The sequence below is a fragment of the Bos indicus x Bos taurus genome, chromosome 20 (genome assembly GCF_003369695.1).
Source record: "Bos indicus x Bos taurus breed Angus x Brahman F1 hybrid chromosome 20, Bos_hybrid_MaternalHap_v2.0, whole genome shotgun sequence".
NCBI lineage: Eukaryota > Metazoa > Chordata > Mammalia > Artiodactyla > Bovidae > Bos > Bos indicus x Bos taurus.
Window position 1 is genome coordinate 19,392,405 of NC_040095.1, and position 25,790 is coordinate 19,418,194.

Sequence of the window (25,790 nt, forward strand, 5' to 3'; positions counted from 1 at the left end):
TGGGAAAGAAACAAGTGATTGTTAAACAGAGTGGAGAATGCAAAAGCTACCAACTGTGTGAGAGTTCACGCTGGTCCAAAGGGATGACTGAACAGCTCTGCCTGAAGTGGGGATGTGTAAATGGGTATTTATTCCACCAGACCAACCAGGTGAGAAGGTAAATTCCAGGAACAATGTATACAAAGGTGATGATGAGAGAGGAAGGGCAGCAGGAAAAGTCTTGGAGAGGTAGTCATATTCCTAAAGTATCATTAAGATTTTTAAGACAGCTGTTATTGAGTATCCAATTATAGGGATGAGAAAATGAGACTCAAAAATGCCCAATGTGACAAGAGTAACAAGAACCAGTGCTAGGTTTGATGTGAGTTTGACTCAGCTTTTTAAACTCTACTTGGTAAGAGGTATTTATTATAATAGCATAATATATTTTTATTGCTCTTCAGCAAAAACACAACCTCAAGTGCACTAAAGTTCCAAGAATATAGCTGTGTTTGTGCAGTGAATTCTAGCAGTCCTTGGCATTCAGACAAATTCTCCCCAATATGAGAAATGTTGTGATGTGGCTAGCACGTCCCTACGTCACTACCTGATGGCACACTCACATCCACTGCCAGAGAAAGAGGGTTAGAAAACAGACATACGCCCCCAAGCCATTTAGGGTATCCACTGACCTCCTGGCTTCAAAATTTGCACTTTTAATTATGTATGTGTGTGTGTGCTTAGTCCCTCAGTCCTGTCTGACTCTACAACGCCATGGACTGTGTAGCCTGCCGGGCTCCACTGTTCATGGGATTCTCCAGGCAAGAATACTGGAGTGGATGGCCATTCCCTTCTCCAGGGGATATTCCTGACTCAGGGATCGAACCTGGGTCTCCTGCATTGCAGGCAGATTTTTTACTGTCTGAGCCACCAAGGAAGCCCCCTTTAATTATGTGTGTAACCAAATACAGATGAACAAAGATATTTACTTTCTAACCAACATCCATTCAGTTTCCTGTCTTCTTTAAATCATCTTTCCTCACTCTATGAGAATAATTGAAATCTTCTTGATGAAGTGATCCTGAAATTTTATATTCTATGGATTGATTTCCTATGTCTAAATAATCCTTGAAGTAGCCACTGATGTTTGGGATTTTCCAAATATAGAAACCTCCATCCTAGGGGATTGTAACATCCCAGCCTGCTACCTCCAGGATTAATTAGCTGGGAAATTCAGCCAACAAGCTACTCTGGAGCCATATTCAGGTGGATCTTAGAAGGCTCAAGGATAATCAAATGTTATCTCCTGTTTCCCTGTCCCTTGAGCTTTTTTTAAAATTCCCAGTGAGGTCTAAAGTGGGGCTTCCCAGGTGGCGCTCGTGGTAAAGAACCCACCTGCAAGTTCGGGAGACAAGAGATGGAGGTTCAGTCCCTGAGTTGGTAAGATCCCCTGGAGGAGAGCATAGCAACCTACTTCACTCTTGCCTGGAGAATCCTGGGGACAGAGGAGCCTGTTGGACTACATGACTGAAGCAACTTAGCGCGCACACACACAAGGACTAAAGGAACTTAAAAAGCATGGCTGGTAGGGTGCCCCTTTAAATCTATGACTTTATGCTAGATGAGATGAAAGCAAAAGACAAAACCTGATGGTATACTGTATGACATGGATTTTAGCTCTTCTCACCCTCCTCTAAATAAAATTATTTCATAGAACTAACTGCAAGAAGAAAAGTTAATCAGTGGCTTTTGCTTTCCTTGAAAGCACTTTTCCAAACTTAGCTACCATGTCAAATGCATGCAATATTATTTTGAACAGTTACTTAAGTGGATCTCAAAATGCGTCTTCAAAGGAAGTGTTCGAATATTTTCCACTATGACAACTCACATGGGTATTTTGAATCTAGCATAAAGCATATTGCTCAAATACACTCATGTATGTCCTGCAAAGAACAATGCATCTATACCCCAGTCACCTATACCTATTAACATGTAAATAGTAAGTCTTATACATCAGAACTTTTATTTTCCTCTCTATGGGATTCCTACATCTTTATTTATCCAAATTAGTTAAGAGATATTTCCTAGGAATGTAATAATGGCCCATATTTATCCAGTATTTATTTTGGGCTCAGCTCTGGATTAAATTCTTTATGTACAATATCACATTTAGTCTTCACAACACTCTATGAGGTATTTACTTTCCTCCTCTTGTAAGGGTAGGAACACATGTTTAGATATTTAAGTAATATGCCCACATTCACACAGGTGGTCATGGGAAAACAGGAGAACCCAGGAGATTTAAGCCGATGTTTTATTATTGTTGTTCAGTCGCTAAGTCCTGTCTGACTTTTTGTGACCTCATGGACTATAGTATAGCATGCCAGGTAGCATGCCAGGCTCCTCTGCCCTCTACTTTCTCCCAGAGTTTGCTCAAATTCATGTTTGCTGGGTCAGTGGTGCTGTCGAACCATCTCATCCTCTGCTGTCCTCTTCTCTTTTTGCTTGCAGTCTTTCCCTGCATCAGAAATTTTTCAATGAGTCAGCTCTTCACATCAAGTATTGGAGCTTCAACTTCAGCTACAGTTCTTTCAGTGATGATTCAGGTTGATTTCCTTTAGGATTGACTGGTTTGATCTCCTTGCAGTCCAAGGTATTCTCAAAAGAGTCTTCTTTAATACCGCAGCTCAAAAGCATCAGTTCTTTGGCATTCAGCCTTCTTTATGGTCCAGCTCTCACATCCATACACGACTACTAGAAAAACCATAACTTCGTCTGTATGAACCTTTGTTGGCAAAGTGAGGTCTCTGATTTTTAATATGCTGTCTAGGTTCATCACAGCTTTTCTTCCAAGGAGCAAGTGTCTTTTCATGGATGCAGTCACAGTCCACAGTGATTTTGGAGCCCAAGAAAATAAAACCTGCCACTGCTCCCACTTTTTCTCCTTCTGTTTGCCATGAAGTGTTGGGACCAAACACTATGATCCTAGTTTTCTTTTTTTAATGTTGGTTTTCAATCCATCTTTTTCACTCTTTTACCCTCATCAAGAGGCTCTTTAGTTCCTCTCTGGTTTCTGCTGTTAGAGTAGTATTATCTGCATATCTGAGGTTGTTGATATTTCTCCCAGCAGTCTTGATTCTGGCTTGTGATTCATCTAGCCTAGTATTTTGCATGATGTACTCTGCATATAAGTTAAATAAGCAGGGTGACAATACATAGTCTTGACATACTCCTTTCCCAACTTTGAACTGGTCCATTATTTCATATCTGGTTCAAACTGTTTTCTCAGGAGACAGGTAAGGTCATCTAGTATTCCCATGTCTTTAAGAATTTTCCACAGTTTTTTGAGATTTACCCTCAAATACGTTAGCATAGTCAATGACACAGAATTAGATGCTTTTCTGAAACTCCCTTGCTTTCTCCACAATCCATTGTATATTGGCAATTTGATCTCTGGTTCTTCTGCCTCTTCAAAACCCAGCTTATACATCTGGAAGTTCTCGGCTCAATACTGCTGTAGCCTAGCTTGAAGGATTTGAGCATAACCTTGCTAGCATGTGAAATGAGTTCAATTGTACAGTACTTTGAACATTATTTGGCATTGCCCTTCTTTGCGATTTGAATGAAAACAAACTGACCTTTTCCAGCCCTGTGGCCACTGCTGAGTTTTCCAAATTTGCTGATGAATTGAGTGCAGCAGTTTACCATTGTCATCTTTTAGGATTTTAAATAGCTCAGCTGGAATTCCATCACCTCCACTAGCTTTGTTCATAGTAATGCTTCCTAAGACCCACTTGACTTCACACTCCAGAATATCCTGCTCTAGGTGAGTGACCACACCATCGTGGTTATCTGGGTCATTAAGACATTTTTTTGTATAGTTCTTCTGTGTGTTCTTGCCACCTCTTCTTATTCTCCTCTGCTTCTGTTAGGTCCATACCATTTCTGTCCTTTATCATGCCCATCCTTGCATGAAATATTCCCTTGATATCGCCAGTTTTCTTGAACATATCTCTAGTCTTTCCCATTCTGTTGTTTTCCTCTGTTTCTTGGCACTATTCATTTGAAGAAGGCCTTCTTATGACACCTTGCTTTTCTCTGGAACCCTGCGTGGTTGGGTATATCTCCCTCCTTCTCCCTTGCCTTTCACTTCTCTTCTTTGCTCAGCTATTTGTAAAGCCTCCTCAGACAACCATTTTGCCTTCTTGCATTTCTTTTTCTTTGGGATAGCTTTGGTCACTGCCCTCCTGCACGGTGTTTTGAACTACCATCCATAGTTCTCCAGGCACTCTGTCTACCAGATCTAATCCCTTGAATCTGTTTGTCACTTCTACTGTATAATCATAAGGAATTTGATTTAGGTCATACCTGAATGGCCAAGTGACCTAGGCCATCCATACCTGAATGGAGCTAATGATCTGAGCGACAGTCAGCTCCCGATCTTGTTTTTACAACTATATAGAGCTTCTCCATCTTTGGCTGCAAAGAACATAATCAATCTGAAATCAGTTATTGACCATCTGTTGATGGAGAGTCGTCTCTTATGTTGTTGGAAAAGAATGTTTTCTATGACCAGTGTGTACCTCTGTTAGCCTTTGCCCTGCTTCATTTTGTTCTCCAAGGCCAAACTTGTCTGTTATTCCAGATGACTTTTGGCTTCCTAATTTTGCATTCCAATCTCCTAGGATGAAAAGGACATCTTTTTTGGTGTTAGTTCTAGAAGGTTTTGTAGGTCTTCATAGAACCATTCAATGCTAACTTCTTCAGCATCAGTGGTTGGTCCATAGACTTGGATTAGTCTGATGCTGAGTGGTTTGCCTTGAAAACAAACTGAGATTATTCTGTCAGTTTTGATATTGCACCCAAGCACTGCATTTTGAACTCTTTTGTTGACTCTGAGTGCTACTCCATTTATTCTAAGGGATTCTTGCCTACAGTAGTAAATATAATAGTCATCTAAATTAAATTCTCCCATTCATGTCCATTTTAGTTCACTGATTCCTAATATGTTGATGATCATCACTCTTGCCATCTCCTACTTGACCATGTCAAATTTACCGTGATTCGTAGAATTGACATTCCCTATTCCTATGTGATATTGTTCTTTTATAGCATTGGGCTTTACTTCCCAGCTTAAATTATGGAATTTAACTGTCCTTGGAAACCTCACATCTGCTTGTGTTTTACGATTTCCTCTCTATCACCTAAGAACATCAAAGATGTATGCAGTGACTCTCTTCCTGTTCTCCCACTCAGCTACCACTTTCTGCGGGATGGAAACTAGGTTTGGCTGTGATGTGACCTCAGTGTCCTCTGCATTTGGCACAGTGCTGGGTCACATCCTGATCAGCTTTGAAAACATATTACAAAGATGACTAGTTTTTAAAGGAGTCTGAACTGTGACTAGGTAATAGTGAGGCAACTGTGAACAATAAAAACATTATTCACATCCTTTTCTACGACTTCCAGAGTCATAAAGCAACAGTAAAGGCTAAGGCTGTTCATTCTGTGTGTATGTATTGAGTTGCTACTATGTACTTTCAGAAACGAGAGCTTTCAGTACATAAGAGTGAATGTATGACCTTAATTAGATTCAAGTAGTTATATGCTTAGTAATGTGCTGGACAGTGAGAAGCTTACGTATTCAATATGTAAAGACATTTCTCATTATGAATCTTTCCTAGGAGCTTTTTATACCTATTAATGATTATATAAGTTAAAATTGATGAACCCCAATAAGGCATATTTAATATATCCTGAGACAGAGTATTCTATTCTACCTAGATTGCTGGTAGATAGCAACCAGCGCCCAAAATCAATTTTTAGAGAAGCAAGAAGTCCAGAGTAAATAGAACTATTGGAAACATGTACAGGGTTAGAATTAAGGAAACAGGTGAATTGAGAAAAAAAAAAAAAAACTATTGAAATAAAAAGGGAAATTTTTGTAACGATGAGTATTTTTAACGTCCTAGAATATTTGAAATCAAGTTCAAAAGATTAGACTTTTAATTGCAATGTGCTTTGACTTTTTTCACCCTAAATTATTTTTTTAAATTCAGGTTATTCACCCTCAAGATGTATGTAATTTTGCACATCTTCTATTAGAGATGTCTACATTTCTCCCTTATTTATATGATCAAAAGCACCTTATTTATGTCAAAAGAAGAGAAATGAAGACCATTTTCTGGCATTGTCCTAGAGCCACATTTTCTTGCCTTATTGGCATTTTATTTCAAGCAATAGATTAAACAGAAATGCTTGTGATTGAATGAAGATAAATTATAGCATATGGGAGTATTAGAACCTATTTTATTACTCTGAATAATGTCTTCTGCTGTTTTGTTATCCAAAAGGGAGTATGTATTTGGGGAACAAAGATCATGATGCATTAAGTGATATTCAAACTGCACATCCCCTCACTAGACTGTGAGAAGGCCAGGCTTGCCATAGGCAATGATGTACTATTGTTACCTCTGCTGCTGCTCCCTTGGGTGCACCTCTCTTGATGTGTGGCTTGCATTGCGAATGTGAAAGCACACAGGAGGTTTGTAATTCAGAAAGTAGGAGTCGGTTATGCACAGCTGGCAGGTGCAGAGCTAAGCATCTTTTACAGTAAAAATTCAGAATTTTTACAGTATTTCTGACTGCTTTAGAGTTTAGGGGCTTCCCTGGTAGCTCAGCTGGTAAAGAGTCTGCCTGGAATTCAGGAGACCCCAGTTTGATTCCTGGATCGGGAAGAACCACTGGAGAAGGGATAGGCTACCCACTCCAGTATTCTTGGGCTTCCCTTGTGGCTCAGCTGATAAAGAATCTGCCTGCAATGCGGGAGACCTTGGTTTGATCCCTGGGTTGGGAAGATTCCCTGGAGAAAGGAAAGGCTACCTACTCCAGTATTCTGCTGCTGCTGCTGCCAAGTCACTTCAGTCTTGTCCGACTCTGTGCGACCCCATAGACGGCAGCCCACCAGGCTCCCCCATCCCCGGGATTCTCCAGGCAAGAACACTGGAGTGGGTTGCCATTTCCTTCTCCAATGCATGAAAGTGAAAAGTGAAAGTGAAGTCGCTCAGTCGTGTCAGACCCTCAGCAACCCCATGGACTGCAGCCTTCCAGGCTCCTCCATCCATGGGATTTTCCAGGCAAGAGTACTGGAGTGGGGTGCCAGTACTCTAGCCTGGAGAATTTCACGAGGGTCACAGAGAGTCAGACGTGACTAGAGTTTACAGTGGTTATATATATTTTATGGAGGATTCTAATTATTTAATAATAGTTATTATGGTATATAATTTTATCATAGTTTCTTTATATATTCAGTGTTTAAAACAGCATTTTTAGTGGAATACAGGAGCAGAAGGCATTATAGCTTGGCAAAAGAAGTCATGAAATCTGAAGCCCATCTACATTGGAAAATTACTGAGCCTCAGTTTTCTCATCTGTGAAGTGGCGATAAATACTGGTACCTATCTCATAAGATTGTTGAAATGATTAAATGAATTAATACACATAAGGTACTACTAATAGCACCCACCACATAATAAACACTCATTAAATGTTAGCTTTTATTATTATGTTCCTAATGAATGCATCTAAAAACCAGGTTTTCGGTACTGAGAGTTTTTAGAGCTATTTAATCTATGGTTACTTTTTGTGTATCTGTGTGCCTGTGCCTGCAAGGATCTATTCCTATAAGCTGGCATTAGACCAAAAGGAAGAACACATGGGAAATAAGTAAATGTTGTAGAATTCAAACTCTTAAGTCCAATAACATATAAAAGAGAGAAGAGGTCACTGTTGTCTGAAATAATCAGATAGGATTCATTGAGTGCTGAACTATAAAGTTTTAGAAATTTTAGTTTAAAACAATTCTGATGATGGCACAGTCCTTATAAGACCTTCCTGTACCCCTCGCTCCCATAGCAATTACTTTTAAGTTAAAACTACTGGCTTCTGTGCTCTTTTCTGATAAATCAGAATCTTTCATACAAGAGGACAATGCTTAGGAATCTGCATTTGTATGGAGCCCATGTAATTTTTATCCAAAAGGGTAAAGTCTGTTTTAGAGAAGGCCAAGCTTATTCAGGCTTTATGCAGTTAATTTTCAGCCACTCTTACTCTTGAATCTTGAGAAGCAACAAAATGGAACAACTTCTTAGCTTAGCCCATACCTTTAACAAGAACTGGCTTAGCCCACACCTCTTGTGTGAAGAAGCCTGCCTTTATTGATCACCATTTATTACTGTCTGTCTCTTTCAAAAGACATTGTTTTTGTTTTATGAGCTGCTTTAGGTTTGTAGTAAAATTAAGATGAAGATACAGAGATTGCCCTTGTACCTCTACCCACATACATGCAAACCTTCCCCCATTATCAACATCCCTCACCAGAGTGACAAGTTTGTTCAATACAATGGATGAACCTGTATTTCAACAATATTTTCACTTAAAATCCATAGTTTACCTTAGGTTTCACTCTGAATATTGCATTCTATCAGTTTGGACAGATGAGTAATTACATGTATACACCATTACAGTATTTTACAGAGTATTTTCACTGCCCTTAAAAATCCTCTGTGTTATGCCTATCCATTCCTTCTTGCCTAACTGCAACTCTCGGCAAACTCTGATTTGTTTTTTTTAAAACTCTTTCCATAGCTTTGCCTTTTCCCAAATGCATGTACTTGGAATCAAACAGCATATAGCCTTTTAAGATTGGCCCGTTTCACTTAGTAATGTGGATTTATGGTTTCTCCTTGTCTTTTCATGGCTTGATAGCTCATTTCTTTTTAGTTCTGAATAATATTCCACCATCTGAATGTACCACAGTTTTATTTATCCATTCACTTACTGAAGGTCACCTTAGTTGCTTTCAAGTTTTTAAAATTATGAATAAAGCTCCTATAAATAATCTATGTGGAGGTTTTTGTATAAACATATAAGTTCTCAACTCTTTGGATAAACATTAAGAAGTATGATTACTGAATTGTCTGGTAAAGGTATGCGTAGTTGCTCTTCTTCAAAGTAACTGTACCATTTTGCATTCCCATCATCAATGAATGAGAGCTCTTTTGCTCCACAGCACTGTTTGGTATTATCAGTTTCAGGACTTTGGCCCTTTTAATAGATGTGTAGCAATCTCTCATTTTTCTAGTTTGCATTTCCCTAATGGCATATGATGTGAAGCATCTTCTCATATGCTTATTTCCCATTTGTATATCTTCTTTGGGAAGGTGTTAGATAAGGTCTTTGGCCCATTTTCTTCAGTAAGGTTATTTCAGTTTTAAGATTTCTTTGTATATTTTGGATTACAGTCCTTTATCATATGTGTCTTTTGTAAATGTTTTCTCTCAATCTGTAGCTTGTTTCATAATTTTCCTTTTTTAATGTGTATCCTGAACACTTTTATGCTGTAGCGCTTAACTCACTGAGTTATAACTGTTTATGGTTTCATATGGCTGAACTACTAGTGTTCTCTTAGTCTCACCTTAAAATTTAGCTAATACTAGGAAATAAGTTGATCTTGAACCTTGAGATGCCTGAATTCCTTGTTTAAAAAAACAGATTTCTAGATTCCATTGCTCAGATATTCTGATTCTGTAGTTGAAATGAGCATTTATAACAAGCACGTAACTAGCCCACCGTTTTCTTCTAAAATGAAAACTCCAGACTGAAAACTGCACATAAATGAATCTGTGCCAGAGCTGAAAAGACGTCAGCATGATTTACAGAGACTTCTGTGGCGGTCCAGTGGCTAAGACCCTGTGCTCCCGTGGTAGGGGACCTGGTTCGATCCCACATGCCACAACTGAACATCCCGTGTGCCATAACTAAGACCCACTGCAGCCATATAAATAAATATTTTAAACAAACATGGTGTTTACAGAAGATAATGAGAAGGCCACTGATGTGGTGTGTTAGATACAGTGGCCATGGGGAAACAATAGAGTTGGTTCGATAAAATTCTGAATGTCCTTGAGGAATACACAAGGGAATTTTGAATTGAATGTGACCCTTTGCATGGAGTGGTAATTATAGAAAAGCAGAAGGAGCAAGGCTGGTACCCTCAGTACACTTCATCATGAATCTAAGGGGAAGTTGAACCAGATGATCTTTCAACCTTTTCTTAACACTGAAATTGTATTGTGCTTTCATTCTTAAAATTATATACATATTGAATTATATTATTTAAACAGTGTGTGCTTAGAAGGTAACACTTGCTACTAAAAGAAATTTTACTTACTTACATTTTATATAAATTAGAAATTTCATTCATCAATGGCTATATATAATAATGGATCAGTACATGGAAGGTTTACATAAGGTTTGTAATAATAGGCTGGGCGAGTTGGTTCCAGATCATGAGAGCCAACTGTTACATTTCCAGGGATTTTGAAAGCCAGTTGTTAGGCACAGTCCTTATTAAATTATATAAACCTTAATTGAATGAATAATACGAAAAGCAAAGGTGTCTCTATCCAAAGCTCATTGCTTGATAATTATTTTACTACATTTTACTTGTTGATTCTTTTGAACTGTGGTGTTGGAGAAAACTCTCGAGAGTCCCTTGGACTTCAAGGAGATCAAACCAGTCCATCCTGAAGGAAATAAGTCCTGAATATTCATTGGAAGGATTGATGCTGAAGCTTAAAATCCAATACTTTGGCCACCTGATGCAAAGAACTGACTCATTGGAAAAGACCCTGATGCTGGGAAGGATTGAAGACAGGAGGAGAAGGGGACGACAGAGGATGAGATGGCTGGATGGCATCACCGACTTGATGGACATGAGTTTGAGCAAGCTCCGGGAATTGGTGATGGACAGGGAAGCCTGGCGTGCTGCAGTCCATGGGGTCACAAAGAGTCGGATACGACTGAGAGACTGAACTGAACTGAACTTACTATTATTACCTATGCTCTTGAAGTTGAGACTTCCCAGGTGGCTTCAGAAGTAAAGAATCCACTTGCCAATGCAGGGGACATGGGTTCAATCTGTGGGTCAGGAAGATCCTTTGGAGAAAGAAATGGCAACCCATTCCAATATTCTTGCCCTGGAAATCCCATGGACAGAGGAACTTAGTGGGCTACAGTTCATAGGATTGAAGAGTCAGACACAACTTAGTGACTGCGCAGCAGTAATGTTCTTGAGGTTAAATGAATGTATCTGTGTGGTGGAAACACTATTATATATAGTGATACTGAGTATCTCTTTTCAGCTCTCCATTTAGCGGCCACAGTGGAAATCAGACAAGAGAAATTATACAATAGAAATTCCCAAAGCCTACAAATCAGGGTTTCCCCCGCCCCCTGAGATAAACATATATTTACTAGCACACCAGCGGCTACATGTATAGACGGATCCCATTGTTTTGGGTAGATATTCATTTTGGTCCATGACATAATTCAGAAGGTATCCCATTCACGCCCCAGTTCAGCATGAGCTCGTTCCATAGCTCCCTACACGGGACTCGAAACAAGAGGATGGTTTTTAAGATCCGCAAGTGAATTGCTTTAGTTATAAAACAGAGAGCAGGTGCCTTTTGGGTACTTCAATTTCACATCTTTTCAAAAACATACCAGAACTTTTTTCAAGAACCATTTTTCTCCCAAAGTCTGATGACTGTGCTTCTCTTTTATCATCATTTACAGCTTTTGAAATTACTACAATTTGAAGGACATTTGCAATCTGTCTTGAAACCCAGTGAGTCTGTAGCTCTGGATGCAGAAAACAATAACTTATTTCCCTTTTCACAATAGAAAACTATTCTCTTATCTTTGTGTAAATAAGAAAATGAAATGTTTTGTTTAGTCAGGAACAACTCAAGGTCTTTCTAACAGCCTGTATTCTGACGATGTGTGTGTGACTCTGAGCTTCTAGTTCTACCGTAGAAGTCCACAAATCTTCCTCTTCCAAGGCACCTGAGGAAAGCAAATCGTGCTGATATATGTTATTTTCTGTGTTTGTGCTAAAAACTGAAAGCATAGCTGAGCATTCTTCAGAAATTTTTCATTTCTCATATATGTCTCTGAGAGCTATAATCCTTACTTAAGCAGACATCTTAAACATTTATGGAGGGATTCTAGAGAATTTTCCTTTGGAGGTTTTTTTCCAAAAATTAAGAAAGGTGTTCACCAGCCTGTGACAGATTTGTTGTGAAAAAAGTAATGTGGCTGCTCAGAGGCAGTGCTGTGGCTTTAATTCAAGCTGACATAATTAAGCTGTAAACATATTAGTTTCTTTTGATTAAACTTTAGCTGGAAATAGAGAATCAAAATCATTGAGATTAAAATAAATATTCTTACTATGAAATGAATGGAAATAGAGTGTTCAGAATCATAAAGACAAGGACCTAAATATCACCAGAGAGTCCTTAAAGGTAACTGGAAATATCCCTGGGAAGAATTTAGTGTTTTCCAAAGTTGGTCCTCAGACCACTTGAGAATGGAGCTTGTGACATTAGATTTTTGGTTGTCTGAATCAGAGCAGGGTGTAGGAATGGTCAGAAAACTTGTAAATTTTTCACAAGGTCGTTGGAAGATTCTTATGTACACTAAAGTTATAACCCACTGATTTAGAATCAGTAACTGAATTTACTTTAGTTTCTGCAACTGCAAAATGGAATGGTAAAAGTAGGGCTGTTGGCAGATTGAATGAGTTCATATGTGTAAAAAGCTTAGAACAACATGCTATTCTAGAGTAAAGTATGTATGAAAATGAAAAGTGAAAGTGGTGTTGCTCAGGCATGTCCACCTCTTTGTGACCCCATGGGGTATAACCCCCCCAGGCTCCTTCGTCTGTGGGATTTTCCAGGCAAGAATACTAGAGTAGGTTGCCATTTCCTTCTCCAGGGGATCTTCCTGATCCAGGGATCGAACCTGGGTCTCCTGCATCGCAGGCAGATTCTTTACGGTCTGAGGCAGCTGTTATCACTGCTATTGGTTTTGTTGTTACTTTTGTCAAGGGATTATCAGTGTTAGCTGCAATGGAAACAAACTAGAATGCTTCCAATCATTGCAACTATCTGAGGCCTTAAATGTCTTAATGAAGTGAACACACAGCTAAAGAACTAGCCTCGATTTAATATGATCATGGATGTTGAATAGCCATGCTATTATTTTGCATAGTTTTCCATAATTTCCTATTGCATATGTAAATTTTTAATCACTTAATTTTTCTGGAAAGGCTACAGTTATTTTTATTACTTCAGAAATGTTAGATGTCATTCTAAAATCATGGTGATGTCTTTATCTTGCATGTGGAATTCAATTCTTATGTTATTTACAAACAAAAGCAAACTCTGGGAGATAGCAAAGGACTGGGAAGCCTGGAGTGCTTCAGTCCATGGGGTCGTAGGGTTGGACATGACTTAGCGACTGAACAAGAACAACAAGCAAAAGACATTTGTATAAAATAATGATAGGGTGACAGTGAGTCATGTGATATGATGTTGATTTACATCAGTTCCTCTAACTCTTCTCAGCTCTTCACTGGGGTTACCAGTCCCTGAGGCAGGAAAGCTCCCATGAAGTGGATGAAGGCTTGATGCTGGGAGGACACCAAAACGGGGTCAATTAATGTGATTCAGCAGGGAGAGAATGGTGGTGGGAACATTTCCTCTAGTTCTCCGTCAGTGACACAGTCATCACTGGGGCCTGGGAGTGAGCTTTATTTTATTATGATTAGTATTTTTTTAGAGTATGGTTAATCTATAGTGTTGTATTAGTTTTAGGTGTACAGCAAAGTGATTCAGTTACATATCTCTATATGTATTTTTTTTAAGATTCCTTTCCCTTATAGGTTATTACAGAATATTGAATATAGCTTCCATGTGCTGTATGCTATATAGTAGGTCCCTGTTGGTTATCTATTTTATATATAATAGTGTGTATATGTTAATCTCAAACTCCTAACTTTGTTCTCCCCAACCTTTTCCCCTTTGGTAACTGTATGCTTGTTTTTTGTGTCTGGGAGTCTATTTTGTATATAAGTTCATTTGTATCATTTTTTTGTATCACCCATGATTCATGCTTGGCAGTGAGCTTAATGGGAATGAAGATGAAAGGTTTTTCTCTCTCACACCCTTTTCCTGGCTAAATTTTTGTCTGTGCTTGATAATGCCATGCTTGACTTCATGATAGCAAAACCAGTACAGAGTTAGAGCCGACCTGGCTGTGGTTTCATGGAGTTTCTCGTATATGCTTAGTAGCTACACAATTCTAAGTTACGCTGTGTTTGAATAAATAAGATTTTGTTTATTATTAGTGTTGTGTGGTTTGCATGAATGTTGATGATTTGAAATTGCTGAATCAAATAGTTTTTTCCCCTAGATTCTAATGACATCATGAAGATATTGAGATGTTTGTATTTTAAAGATTTACTCCTCAGATCTATTCTAAGATGACATAAAAATTTACATGTAAAGTGGCTCCTGATGTCCTTTTTGTGACACGGAATGTGCTGTGATAGAGTTAAAGATTTTTATAAAAACTTATTAGATTAGTTATTAAAAAAATACGTAGGGCAAATAGATGGTGTCTCAATCTAAAGGCAATGAGAATGGTTTCTGGATTAGCTTGCTTATGGACTTAACGGACAGCACACAGATTACTCCCATCTCTAAGATGGTATTTTGGGGTCGTCATATTTTAACTCAAAAATGTACAAACTCTTGTAAATATGTTTTTGCTCATTACTGAAAGCATTAAAAAATATATATATTTTAAAGTAAACAGCACTAATTTTGTGTCAGTATATGGCACATTGAAATCCAGTGCAAGTGCTTGATACAGCAAATAACAAGAGACCCTTTTAGATGGCTACTATTATTGGCCACATATTTACAGATGAAAAACTGACTGCATGGACAGTTTAAGTGTCTTTCCCAAGGTCACACTGTCTAGTAAGTATGATTCATATAGATCTTTTATAGGAATTATTAGAATCTAAGTAAATGGTTCTATAGCCCTGGTGAAAAGTGAAAGTTGCTCAGTTGTGTTCTCTTTTGCGACCTCAAAGACTGTACAGTCCATGGAATTCTCCAGACCAGAATACTGGAGTGGGTGGCCTTTCCCTTCCCTAGGGAATCTTCCCAACTCAGGGATCGAACCCAGGTCTCCTGCATTGCAGGTGGATTCTTTACTACCAGCTTAGCCTCAAGAGAAGCCCAAGAATACTGGAGTGGGTATTATTCTTCTTCAGTGGCTCTTCCCCACCCAGGAATCAAACCAGGGTCTCCTGCATTGCAGGAGGGTTCTTTACCTACTGAGCTATAAAGGGAGCTCTGGGAAACAATCATTTAAATGTGGTCCACTAGGTTAATTCAGTAAACTTATTATTCAGGGCTAAGACTGAACCTTTAACATGTCCTTCTATTTCCATGGTTTTCAAAGATGTTAGATGCTAAGTGAAGCAGAATTCCTGGTGAATACCTAATGAGTTGTTTCCACTGTGTCCTTTTTGGTAAGGTTTTTCTCATCATGTAGTTTAAAAAAAAATACTACTGTTTATTACTAATTTGTATTTAATTGTTTTGATTGTGTAATAATTAGTTCTTATAAATTTATCTTCATTCATTATGCTCTGTTTATACTGTAAGCTTTCAATCACCCTGTAATAAAATAATTAGTCATGTTATTGGTAGACAAGTGCTTTTACAAATTATAAAAATGTGCTTATGAACAGTTATTAAAAATAATTTTATGGATACCGTAGGCAGTTTTAAAAATATTAAAAATTCAAAATTCAGTATAAGCTTACATGCAGGCCAATTAGAATAAAATTTTTACTATTTTGTCATATTTATTTTATATTTAAAAATTATAGATAAAATTTAAATCCTTTTTATTCTGTATCCTGATCCCATTTCCCATATGCAGTCAACCACTATTGAAACCATGCAACTTAGATTCAGACTTGAACCCATGTCTGTTAGTCACTCAGTTGTGTCCGACTCTGTGATCCCATGGACTATAGCCCACCAGGCTTCTCTGTCCATGGAATTCTCCAGGCAAGAATACTGGAGTGGGTTGCCATTTCCTTCTCCATGAACCCATGTGCCAGGACTCAAACCCAGCCAAAACCCAGATTGGCATTTGAGCCCACAGACTCATAATTTTTGAGATCGCACACCTGATCTTAGGACTTAATGAAGTCCTTAATGACATCTTGATGTCTCATGGCAGAAAGAATTCAGTGAGAGACAAGTGATAGGTAAGAAGTGAATTTATTTAGAGACAAACACACTCCACAGATGGAGAATGGGCTATCTGAGAAGGCAAGAGGCCCCAAAATGCGGGGTGGTTAGTTTTTATGGGCTGGGTAACTGCATAGGCTAATGTATTATTCTGTTTTGGGAAAGAGAGAGTTCCAGAAATTGAGCCAGTGTCCATTTATGATCTTTGATGGGCAGCCTTAGAGCTGTCATGGCACTGGTGGTTATGTCATTTAGCTAATGTATTACCATGACCATATAGTGAGGCCGAAGGTCTACTGGCCATCCGGTTTCCCACCATCTTGGACCTAGTTAGTTCTACCAGTTTATGTTGTGTCCTATGGCTAAGTCATTCTTTCAAAGGGTGTGTGTGCCTTGCCCCCTTCCCTCCTGTGTCACTATCATGAAATCACTCATTTTTATATTGCTTTTACACACACACACATATACACATCCAGAATATTGTATAAAGTTTAATGTGGTTTTAATTTTTACACAAATTACGTACCATGCAAGTAGCATTCTGTAACACGTTTTTTCACTCAGCAGTATTTTTTCCATTTTTTGACTATACACTTCTTTATTGATTTGGTTGCCTTATTGGTGGTTATTTAGATCCTTTAAAACATTTTAGAATAAAAAACAGTATCCTAGAACATACCAATGAGAACAGGGAGGATCGTCTGTTTCAGTCTCAGAGTTAATCCCAAGAAAATAGAATTGTGCCCTCAATGAATATTTGGGAAATGAATAAACAAATGACTAAACACTTCAGTGAACATCGGTGTTATATTTGCTTGTGCACATTTGGAGAGCTTCTTTGAAATACATAACCAGAAGTGGAATTGCTGGACCTTAGGATAAATAGGATTACGGAATTCCCTGAATAATACAGTTATTCCATGAAATAGCTGCAAGTTTATTCTCTGGTAATCAGCATGAGTGTTAACTGTTTTCAGCATTGTTGTCATGATTTTATCAGACTTTAAAAATTTTGACTGTTAGGTGAGACATCTGTCATTATGTTTTAATTATTTACATTTGTCCTTATTGCTAGCAAAGTTGTATAGTTTCTCAAATGTTCATTAACCATTTTTTCCTATTAGTTTAATTTAAACATGCTATTATAACTTTATCATTTGTTCCTAAAACATATGCTTATGTCATAGAAGGTCTAAGGCTAAAATGGCAATATGTATGCCAGACCACTTTCAATTTAAATTTACAGATAAATAACTTGAATCACTAAATATTCCACCATGTGTAGTAAAATGTTAATGCTGAACTGTCACCCACAAACTAAGAAATTATCATCTTTGTTTTTTTTTTATCTATAATTAAATACAGAGCATAAATCTTAGGCCCTTGCACAAAACTTGTTTTCTAGTTTCAATAATTATGAAATTATTTTTATGTACAGTTCTTTGAGAGTTAAATTTACTGTATTAACAACCATATAACAAATACATCATAGTCCTATTATATTTTTAAAATAGCTTATTAAAGCTCATCAGACAGAATACGTATCAGTTTTTATCATTACTTTTTGGGCAGGATGAATTCTGTAGACTAGTAATCCTGGCATAAATCTTTGGTGACATTAGTAGGGTTTTAACTGGCAACATTAAAATTTCTGGTTTTCATAAAAACAACTTACATATGCAAAAGTTAGCAATTATGTCTATATTTGTATCAATGAAGTTCTCTAATATGTGAAGACTGAGAGAAAGATATTAAGAGACAAACAGATAGAATGAAATCACACAGACCAGAAAGACAAACAGACCAGAAAGACAGAATAAGATTGTGAGATTATGGAAAGAGGATGAATATGGTAGAAATAGATGAAGCTGGAGATAATAAGGCATTGTTGTCCTTTGCTTATGAGCCTGCCTGGGATGATCTGCATACATGCATGCTGAGTCGCTTCAGTCATGTCCAACTCTGCAATCCTGTGGACTGTAGCCCACCAGGCTCCTCTTTCCTTGGAATTCTCTAGACAAGAATACTGAAGTGGGTTGCCACACCTTCCTCCAGGGAATCTTCCTGATTCAGGGATCAACCTCGAGTCTCTTATATCTCCTGCACTGGCAGCTAGATTCTTTACCATTAGTGTCACCTGGAAGCCCCTTACCCTAAAAGCAGTAGAAAAAAATGATCAGTTTTTATCTTATCTGAATGTTATCAGGGCATGTCCAAGTAGCAGAAGTCAAATTCAAAGTCACTGGAGGGAACTCTGATAAACTCCTGAAAAAAAAAAAAAAAAAAAAAAAGTACTTGATCATGATAATGTAATTGAGGAAGGAAATTACAGTCAAATATGAGAGCTGATGAAAGAGTGCATGGATAAGTAAAATCCACAATATATCATAAATGTATCATTTGGCTTTTTCTTCTTCCTTGCCCAAGAAAATTTCATGAGAATTGCTAACAATAAAACTTCAATATTACATAAGCTGTATAAGTATCCCCTTCAACTAGTCTCCCTGATTGAGATACCAACAACAAATAATATATCCACAAGGTACAAAAGAAGGAAAATAATGTATTGATGATATACTATCAGTTAAAAATCCCTGGAATAATTCAGCACTGAAAATGATGAATGTAAGAGAACAAAGCTGTATTTATTTATTTTTTTTTTAAAAAAAGGAAGTGTAGATAGGTTGTAGGAAATGATTGTCATTCCATTCTGATTGTGATTCCAACCAGCTTTTAGTCAGAATCTTGAGCATAGCAACTCAGTCTTAGTGGAAAAAAAAATTTGCAGGCAATTTGAAGGGAGTAGAAAGAGCAAAAGAAAGTATGATGAAAGACCTGAAATATTATGCAACTAAAGAGTATTTACAGCCTGGCTAAATAGATGAATGAACCTATTAGTTATTTTTAAAGGAAAATAAATGCTTCAAGAGAAAGAGATTTAAGGGGTGATACTAAGGGCAGCTATGAGAATTCCTCAGACAAAATAAAGATTTCTTATCAAGAAGAATTTCCTGGGAGTATAATCTAACAGAATGCAGAAAACTTTCCAATGGAATTAGTAAGAATTCCCTTAAGTAATAAGGACATCAGATATCGGTAAGACAACTGTCATAGAAAAGTGTGAGAGACATTTCATCCTTGCTGCAGAGGAACAGCAAAGTGGAACTCTTCTGTCTTTTCATCCCAGTTCTCTTAGAGAAGGCACTAGAGAACTCTTTGACAGGCACTACATCAGGGAGTTAATACTTTATAATTTGGAGTCTCTGTCCTTCACTAGCTGTGAGTGAGAGGAAATTACTTCAACTTTCTACATCTTAGTTTTCCTGGCCTGTAAAATGTGCGTAAGTTATGGCACCTTATTAGGATATTGTTAGTATCAATTATAAAAAAAGATGCTTACTCCTTGAAAGAAAAGTTATGAGCAACCTAGACAGCATGTTAAAAAGCAGAGACATTACTTTGCCAACAAAGGTCCATCTAGTTAAGGCTATGGTTTTTCCAGTAGTCATGTATGGATGTAGGAGTTGGACTATAAAGAAAGCTGAGTGGCAAAGAATTGATGCTTTTGAACTGTGGTGTTGGAGAAGACTCTTGAGAGTCCCTTGGACTGCAAGGAGATCCAACCAGTCCATCCTGAAGGAAATCGGCCCTGAGTGTTCACTGGAAGGACTGATGTTGAAGCTGAAACTCTAATACTTTGGCCACCTGATGCAAAGAACTGACTCACTGGAAAAGACCCTATGCTGGGAAAGATTGAAGGCAAGAGGAGAGGGGGACTACAGAGGATGAGATGGTTGGATGGCATCACCGACTCAATGGACATGAGTTTGAGTAAACTCCGGGAGTTGGTGATGGACAGGGAGCCCTGCAGGCATGCTACAGCCCATGGGGTCGCAAAGAGTTGGACATGCCTAAGCAACTGAACTGAACTGAGTATCAATTATAATACCATGTAAAACTTTTACCATATGCCTATGGCCGTCAGTGCTCCATTTGGGGAGCTATTGGTTAACCCATTTTTTTGCAGGCTAATTGAAAGTGGGATATGACTCTTTTTTTTTTTTTCTGAAATAGCTATTTATTGAAAAAAATGAAAAAGTTTTAGAGTCAGAAAGACCTAAATTTCTTTTTTATTTTTTTTATTTTTTATTTTAACTTTACAATATTGTATTGGTTTTGCCATATATCAACATGAATCCACCACAGGTATACACGTGTTCCCCATCCTGAACCCTCCTCCCTCCTCCCTCCACATACCCTCCCTCTGGGTCGTCCCAGTGCACCAGCCCCAAGCATCCAGGATCATGCATTGAGCCTAGACTGGCGACTCGTTTCATACATGATATTATACAATATCATGTTTCAATATTACATGTTACAATATTTCAATGCCATTCTCCCAAATCTCCCCACCCTCTCCCTCTCCCACAGAGTCCAAAAGACTGTTCTATACATCAGTGTCTCTTTTGCTGTCTCGTATACAGGGTTATTGTTAGCATCTTTCTAAATTCTATATATATGCGTTAGTATACTGTATTGGTATTTTTGTTTCTGGCTTACTTCACTCTGTATAATAGACTCCAGTTTCATCCACCTAAATTTCTTTAATTAATTTCTTTTTTTAGTTTTCTACTTTTTAAAAAAATTATTGAAGTAAATTTACAACGTTGTGCTAGTTTCTGAGATATATGGCAAAGTGATTCAGATAGATACATAGTCTTTCACATATTCTTCCCTATTATTGTTTATTATAAGACATTGAATATAGTTCCCTGTGCTATGCAAGGAACTTGTTTATCTAGTTTGTGTATAGTAGTTTGCATCTCTTAATCCCAAACTCCTAATTTATCCCTTCTCCACCCTCTCCTTTGGTAACCATATGATTTTTCTATGTCTGTAAGTCTGCTTCTGTTTTGTAAATAAGTTCATTTGTATCATATATTAGATTCCACATATAAGTGATATCATACTTGTCTTTCTTGAATATGTGATTTCTAATATCAAAATAGTCAGAATATAAATATTGATGAGAAGTTTTACTTTATCTCAGAAACAGCATTATGGCTTCACAAATGGAATATTTTACCCCAGAATTTTAATCAGGATATGACATCTATAGAATTTAGAGGAACAGTGCTGTTATCTGCAAAATCCGTTATTTGACTGGGTCTTATTACTTCATTTTTAATATTGACATTAAGTTAAATATTGTTTTGTTACTTGAGATTTCCTCTTCTTTTTCCTTTTTTGAAAACAGGTACAATTATGTTACTAATGAGACTTTGAGAGATTAGGGTAAAACAGACATTCTCATTGAATTATTAATGTACCAAATTGTAGAGTTCTGTCTTTTGCACGAATTCCTACATTTCGTTTTACAGTGCAGTCTCTACAGCAATGGAGGCTTCAGAAACCTTTGTGCCTTTGTGGATTCTGTTGTCATAATTTAAGGTTTTCCTACTTCCCTGCCTCCCACTGCATATAAGCCCTTCCTGTACTTTTCTGGGTAACCAGGTCTGGTCACAGCTGTGAAATTCATCTGACTTCTCCGTGGAATCCTTCTTGCCTCATCCCTGTCTCAGCCCTCAACTTGGATCCTTCCCACTTCCCTCCATCCGGAGCCTGCAGTGTGCTGTCTCGTTGTGTAATTGTTTATATACTTCTGACGTGTTCTCATGCACGTATTTACTCTGTCTCCTTAGGATCAGAAGCTCCCAAAGAAATACGGCACATCTTCTCTTTCCCTAGTAATCCTCAAAGCTCTCAATGGCGTGCTGAGCCCACCCACAGAAGGGGATCAGTAAACATGATACAATGGATTGGATTGGAGCCTCCTTATCCCCCTACATTTGCTTTAGGGGGTCTCCTGCAGTGCTGTGTCTAAAGTAGTTGAGGCTTGGGAGTTGTGTTCTCATTATGCTAATAGTTATGACTTCCTTTATTTTTGAAAAACCAGTTGTTGGGTTCCAAGCTAAACATGCTATTCTCTACACCTGCAGTTCTCCACGAGAAGCTGCCTTCTCCATCTTCTGTTCTCCTAGGCCATCCTAACCCCTCCTATCCCAAAAGTAGGTGAAGGATAAGAGGAAGTTGCAGTATTTACTCTGAGATGGAAAGCCTTGAGCCCCGAGGCTGCCTCTAGACCACTGTTTTGTTCAGCTGCTCTCACGTTTTGCTACAAGACCTGTCAGAAACAGGGGTGGGGTGGGGTGGGGTGGGGTGGGGGAGGGGGTTGGAGAGAGAGACCCCTGGCCCTTTGGCTCCTCTTTTTATATGTTTTTTCTCCCCCTGGCGCTGCCCTATGTAAATTGGGCCAGGCAGGAGTGTTGTTTGTTCTACCTGAGGTCCTCACTCCGGCCCTCGGACCTTCCTTTGTTCTCTTTTCCCGGGCTTTTCCCTTCTTTATCTTTTAGCCACTGCCATTCTGGACTCCTGTTTTCTATTCTAACTACTTAACACTTCTATGAAGGTTAGTTTCTTTTTCAGAAAATTTTATTTTTATATAACCACCAGAAATCAATGTTAGGCTTTCAGCTGTGAATTTATTTAAAAGAATTTGTTGTAGCAAAAGAGGTACCATTCTTTTGAGTAGTTTAGATTTTTCTGTTTATAGAGAAGAATTCCTAGGAAATGTGTGCTTAGCTAAAGTATTAAAACACTTTTTCTTCAGTGTTAATTTTTCTTCCTGTGTTTATGGATAGAAGATTAAAGGCTAAATAAAGATCATGGTTAAAGGCTCTGATCATGGTTCATTCTCTACTTTGGTCATTTGAGGCAAGTTCCTTTACATCCATGGACTACTGTTTCTCTTGTATAAAATGATGACTAGTGTCAACTGAAAAAAAAACAACCGCACAACCTAAAAATTGAGAATTATGTTTTATTTAGACTTCCTGAGAACTTAAGCTGGGGAGACAACCTCTCACATAGCTCCGAGGGACTTCTCTGAAGAAGTAAGGGAGCAGCCAGGATATATAGGAGTTTTGGCAAAAGAAAAAGAAAAAAAGGTACAGTCATCAGATCAGAACATCAAAAAATTACTGTTAACTAAACAAAAAATAGCCTTCTCAAGATAATGAATTTAGCGCTTTTCTGTGTATGGGAAGATGCCAGAGTCTGGGCTAATTGCAGTCAGTCCTTTGATATGCCCCTTAACTATCCAGGGCCAGTATCCTGTTTTCTCCACCCTGAATCCTCTCAGGGTGTACCGTGGGGTAGCTGCATTGACTGATGGCTTGATGGCTGCAACATCCTTCGCTTACTGATACGACAGGTAACATTCTTCCTCTACAGTAGAGTGACAGATGAAAAAGATATTCTTAAAAGCGCCTTTCAAATCTAAAATATTATGATTCTTCCACTGAATTGCTATCTTCTCAACACCAGATAAGACTCAGTATTAGTGTTGCTGAAAATATATTTGGGGATGTTCTTGATTTAAAAAAAAAAGAGGAAGATCCATATAAAAAAAAAAGATTTTGAGCCAATGTTCAAAACTTTAGTCAGGGTGACTTTCATGTCCTAATTTGAAGTAAGTGGAACATTCATTAATGAGAAACTTAGGTAATCCCTCTTTTATCAAGATTAATCACTGATTTTTAAATGAGTCATTGTGAATCAACATAGCCCATTTGATTCTTCCTAGTTATGAGGTTCTTTTGGTGACTGTCTTAGCCTGCATTAATTAGGAGAGAATAAAGTACATAGGTCTCCTCTTCACAGTGAAGCCAGGTATAATATAATAACAAAAGCAAATTTTGGACTGAATTCTGATTTCCTCTATCAACTGAAAAACATACACAATGTAAAAGCTGAGAATTATGTTTTATTTGGAGGACATACTAAGGACTTAAACCCAGGATACAGCCTCTGAGGTAGTTCTGAGTAGCCAGGATATGTAAGAGTTTTGCAACAACAACAGAAAACACCCCCCCCCCCCAAAAAAAAAACAACCAGTAGTTGGAACATCACAGGATTACTAGTTAATTAAATAAACACCAAACATCTCAAGTTAATGAATTTAGCACTTTTCTTTGTATGGGAAAATGCAAGAGTCTAGGTTCTTTGAAATCATTCCTTTGACATGCTCCTTAAGTCCCGGGAGCCAGTCTTCTTTGGTGTCCGTCCTGAAGCCTCTGAGAGTGCACCGTTTGGGAGTGGGAGGGTATGGCTAATGGCTTGATGGCTGCAGCATCCTTTGTTTACTGACTGAGCAGGCGGCATTCTTCTTTCACACTATGCAAGTTGTTGCGTTAAAGGAGGTACAAACTGCCATCCAGCTTCTTTTCTTAAGCTCTGTGAACTCTCAGTAGCCTGTCCGTTAGACATTCTGATAGGTGTCTTAATAGAAGATTTATGCCAGGCTGATGTGGCAGTGTTCTTTTTTTTTTTTTTTTTTAGTAGAAAGGATTTTGTTTATTTCAACAAAATTCTTTTTTTTTTTTTTTTTTAACACTTTAGTGTACTGGTTTATTACAAATAATATAAAAGAAGAGATACACAGGATGAAGTTTGGAAAGGTCTTGAGCACAGGAACTTCTGTCTCGGCAGAGTTTAGGGCACTCTACCTTCTTGTCACATAGATGCAGCCACCAACCTGGAAGTCTCCAAACACTATTGTTTAAAGCTTTTGTGAGGTTCATTGCATGGGCGTGATTCATTAAGTTATTGGCCATTATGACTTAATTTCCAGTAACTCCTTCCCAGACATTGGGCTGGGACTGGAAATTACAAACTTCTAACCACATGGTCAGTTCTTCTGGTATCCAGGCATCCTCTGGAAGCTATCTAGGGACTCTTCTTTGAGTTAACTCATTTTTTTTTCTTTTTTTTTTTTTTCTTTAATAGAAAATTATTTAATTAGTATACATGTGTTCCCCATCCTGAACCCTCCTCCCTCCTCCCTCCCCACACCATCCCTCTGGGTCGTCCCAGTGCACTAGCCCCAAGCATCCAGCATCGTGCATTGAACCTGGACTGGCATCTCGTTTCATACATGACGTTTCACATGTTTCAATGCCATTCTCCCAAATCTTCCCACCCTCTCCCTCTCCCACAGAGTCCATAAGACTGTTCTATACATCAGTGTCTCTTTTGCTGTCTCGTATACAGGGTTATCGTTACCATCTTTCTAAATTCCGTATATATGCGTTAGTATACTGTATTGGTGTTTTTCCTTCTGGCTTACTTCACTCTGTATAATAGGCTCCAGTTTCATCCACCTCATTAGAACTGATTCAAATGTATTCTTTTTAATGGCTGAGTAATACTCCATTGTGTATATGTACCACAGCTTTCTTATCCATTCATCTGCTGATGGACATCTAGGTTGCTTCCATGTCCTGGCTATTATAAACAGTGCTGCGATGAACATTGGGGCACACGTGTCTCTGAGGCAGGGTTATTTCCCTTTCTAGTCAGAATTAGGTGATATGCTCCACTTAAGGTCACAAGATACAAGACCCAGTTGAAGCCACAGGTAGACGACACCATTTCGATTCCTATATATCCTGGGTTCTTCAGTGGTAAGGGTACAGTTTTTGAATCAATTTCTTGAGTTCTGCTCAGTTCACCTATAAGAATGAATTTCTTGGTCTGCTGTGTGAATTAACAAATCTTTTGAGTTACAGC

General features: G+C 38.1%; 1 protein-coding gene across 3 annotated transcripts in view; it reads left to right on the plus strand.

Moving 5' to 3' along the window:
• PDE4D (phosphodiesterase 4D) overlaps nt 1-25,790 on the plus strand; it is a 1,572,172-nt gene that overhangs the window by 806,610 nt on the left and 739,772 nt on the right. The gene's annotated exons all lie outside the window — the stretch shown is intronic.